At 40.6% G+C, this 7,435-nt stretch overlaps 1 non-coding gene across 1 annotated transcript; it reads left to right on the top strand.

The window, feature by feature from the left end:
• The first annotated feature begins 5,661 nt into the window (after positions 1-5,661).
• LOC130964502 (small nucleolar RNA R71) lies at positions 5,662-5,765 on the top strand. Its single transcript, XR_009080593.1, has one exon. It is a non-coding gene; the product is annotated as a small nucleolar RNA R71 (small nucleolar RNA).
• The last annotated feature ends 1,670 nt before the right edge of the window (positions 5,766-7,435 follow it).

Raw genomic sequence — 7,435 nt, 5'->3', positions numbered from 1 at the left:
TCCATCGATTCTTTTGCGTCTGTCACTAACGCCCCGCCTGCTAGGAGTTTGAAGCACGTCACAGTCATTCAATCATGGAATCCTACTCAGAATACCACAGACAAGGTTAGACCTTCCAGATTCTCTTGAATCCCGCCATCAGTTCTTGCCTATACCACGAAGACTCTGATCTCACGGAATGGCTGGCTCGTTTGTCAGGCGAGCACTCGGTTGTCAGGCGATCAACCATGCATCGTGTTATCAGGAATCCAAGAGATATTCACTAAGCCTCATATGCTTGTAGAACAAGAGTGGTTGTCAGTCACCTTGTTCATGAGTGAGAATGATGATGAGTGTCACGGATCATCACATTCATCAAGTTGAAGAACAAGTGATATCTTGGACAAAGAACAAGCGGAATTGAATAGAAGAACAATAGTAATTGCATTAATACTCGAGGTACAGCAGAGCTCCACACCTTAATCTATGGTGTGTAGAAACTCCACCGTTGAAAATACATAAGAACAAGGTCTAGGCATGGCCGAATGGCCAGCCTCCCAAAGTGAGTTCAATCATCAAAACATGATCAAAAGCTCTCTAATACAATAGTAAAAGGTCCTACTTATAGAAAACTAGTAGCCTAAGGTGTACAGAGATGAGTAAATGACATAAAAATCCACTTCCGGGCCCACTTGGTGTGTGCTTGGGCTGAGCAATGAAGCATTTTCGTGTAGAGACTCTTCTTGGAGTTAAACGCCAGCTTTGGTGCCAGTTTGGGCGTTTAACTCCCATTCAGGTGCCAGTTCCGGCGTTTAACGCTGGAATTTCTTGAGGTGACTTTGAATGCCAATTTGGGCCATCAAATCTTGGGCAAAGTATGGACTATCATATATTGCTGGAAAGCCCAGGATGTCTACTTTCCAACGCCGTTGAGAGCGCGCCAATTGGGCTTCTGTAGCTCCAGAAAATCCACTTCGAGTGCAGGGAGGTCAGAATCCAACAGCATCTGCAGTCCTTTTGAGTCTCTGAATCAGATTTTTGCTCAGATCCCTCAATTTCAGCCAGAAAATACCTGAAATCACAGAAAAACACACAAACTCATAGTAAAGTCCAGAAAAGTGAATTTTAACTAAAAACTAATAAAAATATAATAAAAACTAACTAAAAGATACTAAGAACATACTAAAAACAATGCCAAAAAGCGTACAAATTATCCGCTCATCACAACACCAAACTTAAATTGTTGCTTGTCCCCAAGCAACTGAAGATCAAATAAGATAAAAAGAAGAGAATATGCAATGAATTCCAAAAACATCTATGAAGATCAGTATTAATTAGATGAGCGGGGCTTTTAGCTTTTTGCCTCTGAATAGTTTTGGCATCTCACTTTATCCTTTGGAATTTAGAATGATTGGCTTCTTTAGGAACTCAGGATCCAGATAGTGTTATTGATTCTCCTAGTTAAGTATGATGATTCTTGAACACAGCTACTTATTGAGTCTTGGCTCACAACTTTATTTCTTTCTTTTTTCTTTCTTTCTCTCTTTTTTTTTTTCGCCTTCTTTTTTTTTTTCGTTTGCCCCTTTTTTGTATTCACTGCTTTTTCTTGCTTCAAGAATCATTTTATGATTTTTCAGATCCTCAGTAACATGTCTCCTTTTTCATCATTCTTTCAAGAGCCAACATTCATGAACCACAAATTCAAAAGACATATGCACTATTCAAGCATACATTCAGAGAACAAAAGTGTTGCCACCACATCAAAATAATTAAACTGTTATAAAATTCAAAATTCATGCAATTCTTTTCTTTTTCAATTAAGAACAATTCTTAAGAAAGGTGATGGATTCATAGGACATTCATAACTTTAAGGCATAGACACTAAGACACTAATGATCATAAGACACAAACATAGATAACATAAGCATAAAAATTTCAAAAAACAGAAGAATAAAGAACAAGGAAATCAAGGAACGGGTCCACCTTAGTGATGGCGGCTCTTCCTTCCTCTTAAAGGTCCTATGGAGTGCTTGAGCTCCTCAATGTCTCTTCCTTGTCTTTGTTACTCCTCTCTCATGATTCTTTGATCTTCTCTAATTTCATGGAGGAGAATGGAGTGTTCTTGGTGCTCCACCCTTAGTTGTCCCATGTTGGAACTCAATTCTCCTAGGGAGGTGTTTAGTTGCTCCCAATAGTTTTGTAGAGGAAAGTGCATCCCTTGAGGTATCTCAGGGATCTCATGATGAGAGGGGTCTCTTGTTTGCTCCATCCTTTTCTTGGTGATGGGCTTGTCCTCATCAATGGGGATATCTCCTTCTATGTCAACTCCAACTGAATAACAGAGGTGACAAATGAGATGAGGAAAGGCTAGCCTTGCCAAGGTGGAAGACTTGTCCGCCACTTTATAGAGTTCTTGGGCTATAACCTCATGAACTTCCACTTCTTCTCCAATCATGATGCTATGAATCATGATGGCCCGGTCTAGAGTAACTTCGGACCGGTTGCTAGTGGGAATGATTGAGCGTTGGATAAACTCCAACCATCCTCTAGCCATGGGCTTGAGGTCATGCCTTCTCAATTGAACCGGCTTGCCTCTTGAATCTCTCTTCCATTGTGCGCCCTCTTCACATATGACTGTGAGGACTTGGTCCAACCTTTGATTAAAGTTGACCCTTCTTGTGTAAGGATGCTCATCTCCTTGCATCATAGGCAAGTTGAATGCTAACCTTACATTTTCCGGACTAAAATCCAAGTATTTCCCCCGAACCATAGTAAGATAATTCTTTGGATCCGGGTTCACTCTTTGATCATGGTTCTTGGTGATCCATGCATTGGTATAGAACTCTTGAACCATCAAGATTCTGACTTGTTGAATGGGGTTGGTAAGTACTTCCCAACCTCTTCTTCGGATCTCATGGCGGATCTCCGGGTATTCACCCTTTCTGAGTGAAAAGGGAACCTCGGGGATCACCTTCTTCAAGGCCACAACTTCATAGAAGTGGTCTTGATGCACCCTTGAGATGAATCTATCCATCTCCCATGACTCGGAGGTGGAAGCTTTTGCCTTCCCTTTCCTCTTTCTAGAGGTTTCTCCGGCCTTGGATGCCATAATGGTTATGGAAAAACGAAAAAGCAACGCTTTTACCACACCAAACTTAAAATGTTTGCTCGTCCTCGAGCAAAAGAAGAAAGAAGAGAGTAGAAGAAGAAGAAATGAGGAAGAGGGAGATGGTGGTGTGTTCGGCCAAAGAGGGGGAGAAGTGGTGTTTAGGTTGTGTGAAAATGAAGGGTTGAAGAAGGGTTTATATAGGAGAGAGGGGGGTGATGGTTCGGCCATTATGGGTGGGTTTGGGAGGAAAAGTGGTTTGAATTTGAAGGGTGAGGTTGGTGGGGTTTTATGAAGGATGGATGTGAGTGGTGAAGAGAAAGATGGGATTTGATAGGTGAAGGGTTTTTGGGGAAGAGGTGTTGAGGTGATTGGTGAATGGGGGAAGAAGAGAGAGAGTGGTGGTGGGGTAGGTGGGGATCCTGTGGGGTCTACAGATCCTGTGGTGTCAAGGAAAAGTCATCCCTGCACCAAATGTTGCTCAAAATCACGTTCTGAGCCATTTCTAGCGTTAAACGCCGGGCTGGTGCCCATTCCTGGCGTTTAACGCCAGGTTCTTGCCCTTTTCTGGCATTTAACGCCAGTCTGGTGCCCCTTTCTGTCGTTAAACGCCCAGAATGGTGCCAGACTGGGCGTTAAACGCCCAACTGCTAGGCTTACTGGCGTTTGAACGCCAGCAGCATCTTCCTCCAGGGTGTGCTGTTTTTCTTCATGTTTTTCATTCTGTTTTTGCTTTTACAATGGATTTTGTGACTTCTTATGATCATCAACCTACAAAGAACATAAAATAACAAAAGAGAAATAGATAAAATATAACATTGGGTTGCCTCCCAACAAGCACTTCTTTAATGTCAGTAGCTTGACAGAGGGCTCTCATGGAGCCTCACAGATACTCAGAGCAATGTTGGAACCTCCCAACACCAAACTTAGAGTTTGAATGTGAGGGTTCAACACCAAACTTAGAGTTTGGTTGTGGCCTCCCAACACCAAACTTAGAGTTTGACTGTGGGGGCTCTGTTTGACTCTAATTTGAGAGAAGCTCTTCATGCTTCTTCTCCATGGTGACAGAGGGATATCCTTGAGCCTTAAACACAAAGGATTCTTCATTCACTTGAATGATCAGTTCACCTCTATCAACATCAATCACAGCTTTTGCTGTGGCTAGGAAAGGTTTGCCAAGGATGATGGTTTCATCCATGCATTTCCCAGTCTCTAGGACTATAAAATCAGTAGGGATGTAATGGTCTTCAACCTTCACCAAAACATTCTCTACAAGTCCATAAGCTTGTTTTCTTGAATTGTCTGCCATCTCTAGTGAGATTCTTGCAGCTTGTACCTCAAAGATCCCTAACTTCTCCACTACTGAGAGAGGCATGAGGTTTACACTTGACCCTAAGTCACACAGAGCCTTCTTGAAGGTCATGGTGCCTATGGTACAAGGTATTGAAAACTTCCCAGGATCTTGTTTCTTTTGAGGTAATTTCTGCCTAAACAAGTCATCCAGCTCTTTGGTGAGCAAAGGAGGTTCATCCTCCCAAGTCCCATTTTCAAATAACTTGTCATTTAGCTTCATGATTGCTCCAAGGTATTTAGCAACTTGCTCTTCAGTGACATACTCATCCTCTTCAGAGGAGGAATACTCATCAGAGCTCATGAAAGGCAGAAGTAAGTCCAATGGAATCTCTATGGTCTCATTTTGAGCCTCAGATTCCCATGGTTCCTCATTAGGGAACTCAGTGGAGGTCAGTACACGCCCATTGAGGCCTTCCTCAGTGGCGTCCACTTCCTCTCCTTCCTCTTCAAATTCGGCCATATTGATGGCCTTGCACTCTCCTTTTGGATTTTCTTCTGTATTGCTTGGGTGAGTACTTGGAGGGAGTTCAGTAACTTTCTTGCTCAGCTGTCCCACTTGTGCCTCCAAATTTCTAATGGAGGACCTTGTTTCATTCATGAAACTTTGAGTGGTTTTAATTAGATCAGAGACCATGGTTGCTAAGTTAGAGGGGTTCTGCTTAGGATTCTCTGTCTGTTGCTGAGAAGATGATGGAAAAGGCTTGCCATTGCTAAACCTGTTTCTTCCACCATTATTGTTGTTGAAACCTTGTTGAGGTCTCTCTTGATTCTTCCATGAGAGATTTGGGTGATTTCTCCATGAAGAATTATAGGTGTTTTCATAGGGTTCTCCTAGGTAATTCACCTCTTCCATTGAAGGGTTCTCAGGATCATAAGCTTCTTCCTCAGATGAAGCATCCTTAGTACTGCTTGGTACATTTTGCATTCCAGACAGACTTTGAGAAATCAAATTGACTTGTTGAGTCAATATTTTATTCTGAGCCAAAATGGCGTTCAGAGTGTCAATCTCAAGAACTCCTTTCTTCTGACTAGTCCCATTGTTCACAGGATTCCTTTCAGAAGTGTACATGAATTGGTTATTTGCAACCATTTCAATTAGCTCTTGAGCTTCTGTAGGCGTCTTCTTCAGATGAAGAGATCCTCCAGCAGAGCTATCCAAAGACATCTTGGACAGTTCAGAGAGACCATTATAGAAAATACCTATGATGCTCCATTCAGAAAGCATGTCAGATGGACACTTTCTGGTCAATTGTTTGTATCTTTCCCAAGCTTCATAGAGGGATTCTCCATCCTTCTGTCTGAAGGTTTGGACTTCCACTCTAAGCTTACTCCATCTTTGAGGTGGAAAGAACTTTGCCAAGAAGACGTTGACTAGCTTTTCCCAAGAGTCCAGGCTTTCTTTAGGTTGTGAGTCCAACCATATCCTAGCTCTGTCTCTTACAGCAAAAGGGAATAGCATCAGTCTATAGACCTCAGGGTCAACCCCATTAGTCTTGACTGTGTCACAGATTTGCAAGAATTCAGCTAAGAACTGATGAGGATCTTCCATCGGAAGTCCATGGAACTTGCAATTCTGTTGCATTAGAGAAACTAATTGAGGCTTAAGCTCAAAGTTGTTTGCTCCAATGGCAGGGATAGAGATGCTTCTCCCATAGAAGTCGGGAGTAGGTGCAGTAAAGTCACCCAGCACCTTCCTTGCATTGTTGGCATTGTTGTTGTTTTCGGCTGCCATGTCTTCTTCTTCTTTGAAGAATTCGGTCAGGTCCTCCACAGAGAGTTGTGCCTTAGCTTCTCTTAGCTTTCGCTTCAAGGTCCTTTCAGGTTCAGGGTCAGCTTCAACAAGAATGCCTTTGTCTCTGCTCCTGCTCATATGAAAGAGAAGAGAACAAGAAAATGTGGAATCCTCTATGTCACAGTATAGAGATTCCTTGAGGTGTCAGAGGAAAAGAAAGGTAGAAGACAGAAGTAGAAAATTCGAACTTGTCAAAGAAGATGGAGTTCGAATTTTTACATTAAGGAATAGTGGTAGTCCATAAATAGAAGGATGTGAGAAGAAGGGAAGTAATTTTCGAAAATTAAGTGAAATATTTTGAAATTATTTTTGAAAAACACTAATTGATTTTCAAAAATAAAAGTGGGAAAGAAATCAAGTGATTTTTGAAAAAGATTTTGAAATTAGAAATTAAAAAGATTTAATTGAAAACTTATTTTGAAAAGGATGTGATTAAAAAGATTTGATTGAAAAGTTATGGTTTTAAAAAGATATGATTGAAAAGATATGATTTGAAAACAATTAAAAAAAAGATTTGATCTTAAAAATTGATGACTTGCCTAACAAGAAAAGATATGATTCAAACATTAAACCTCTCTCAACAGAAAAGGCAACAAACTTGAAATGTTCAATCAAATCATTAATTGTTAGTAAGTATCTTTGAAAAAGGAAAGAAATTGATTTTGAAAGCATTTGATTGAGAAGATATGATTTGAAAAAGATTTGATTTTGAAAAACTTTGAAAACTTGAAAAAAATTGATTTTGAAAACAAAATCTTCCCCCTTTAGCCATCCTGGCGTTAAACGCCCAGAATGGTGCACATTCTGGCGTTTAACGCCCAAAACTCTACCCTTTTGGGCGTTAAACGCCCAGCCAGGTACCCTGGCTGGCGTTTAAACGCCAGTCTGTCTTCTTCACTGGGCATTTTTGAATGCCCAGCTTTTTCTGTATAATTTCTCTGCAGTATGTTCTGAATCTTCAATTCTCTGTATTATTGACTTGAAAAGACACAATTTGAAAATATTTTTGGATTTTTAATAATAAGGAATAATCAAAATGTAACTAAAATCAAGTAACAATGCATGCAAGACACCAAACTTAGCAGTTTGTATACTACTGACACTCAATAAAATGTGAATACATATGAGACACATAACTACTCAAGTCAAGAGAATTAAAAATCATAGTAATGAAATCATCAAGAACAACTTGAAGATTAATGAAG

Source organism: Arachis stenosperma, chromosome 2 (assembly GCF_014773155.1).
Source record: "Arachis stenosperma cultivar V10309 chromosome 2, arast.V10309.gnm1.PFL2, whole genome shotgun sequence".
Classification (NCBI taxonomy): Eukaryota; Viridiplantae; Streptophyta; class Magnoliopsida; order Fabales; family Fabaceae; genus Arachis; species Arachis stenosperma.
Note: the sequence above shows the minus strand (reverse complement) of the source record. Positions and strands in the feature narration are given on the sequence as shown.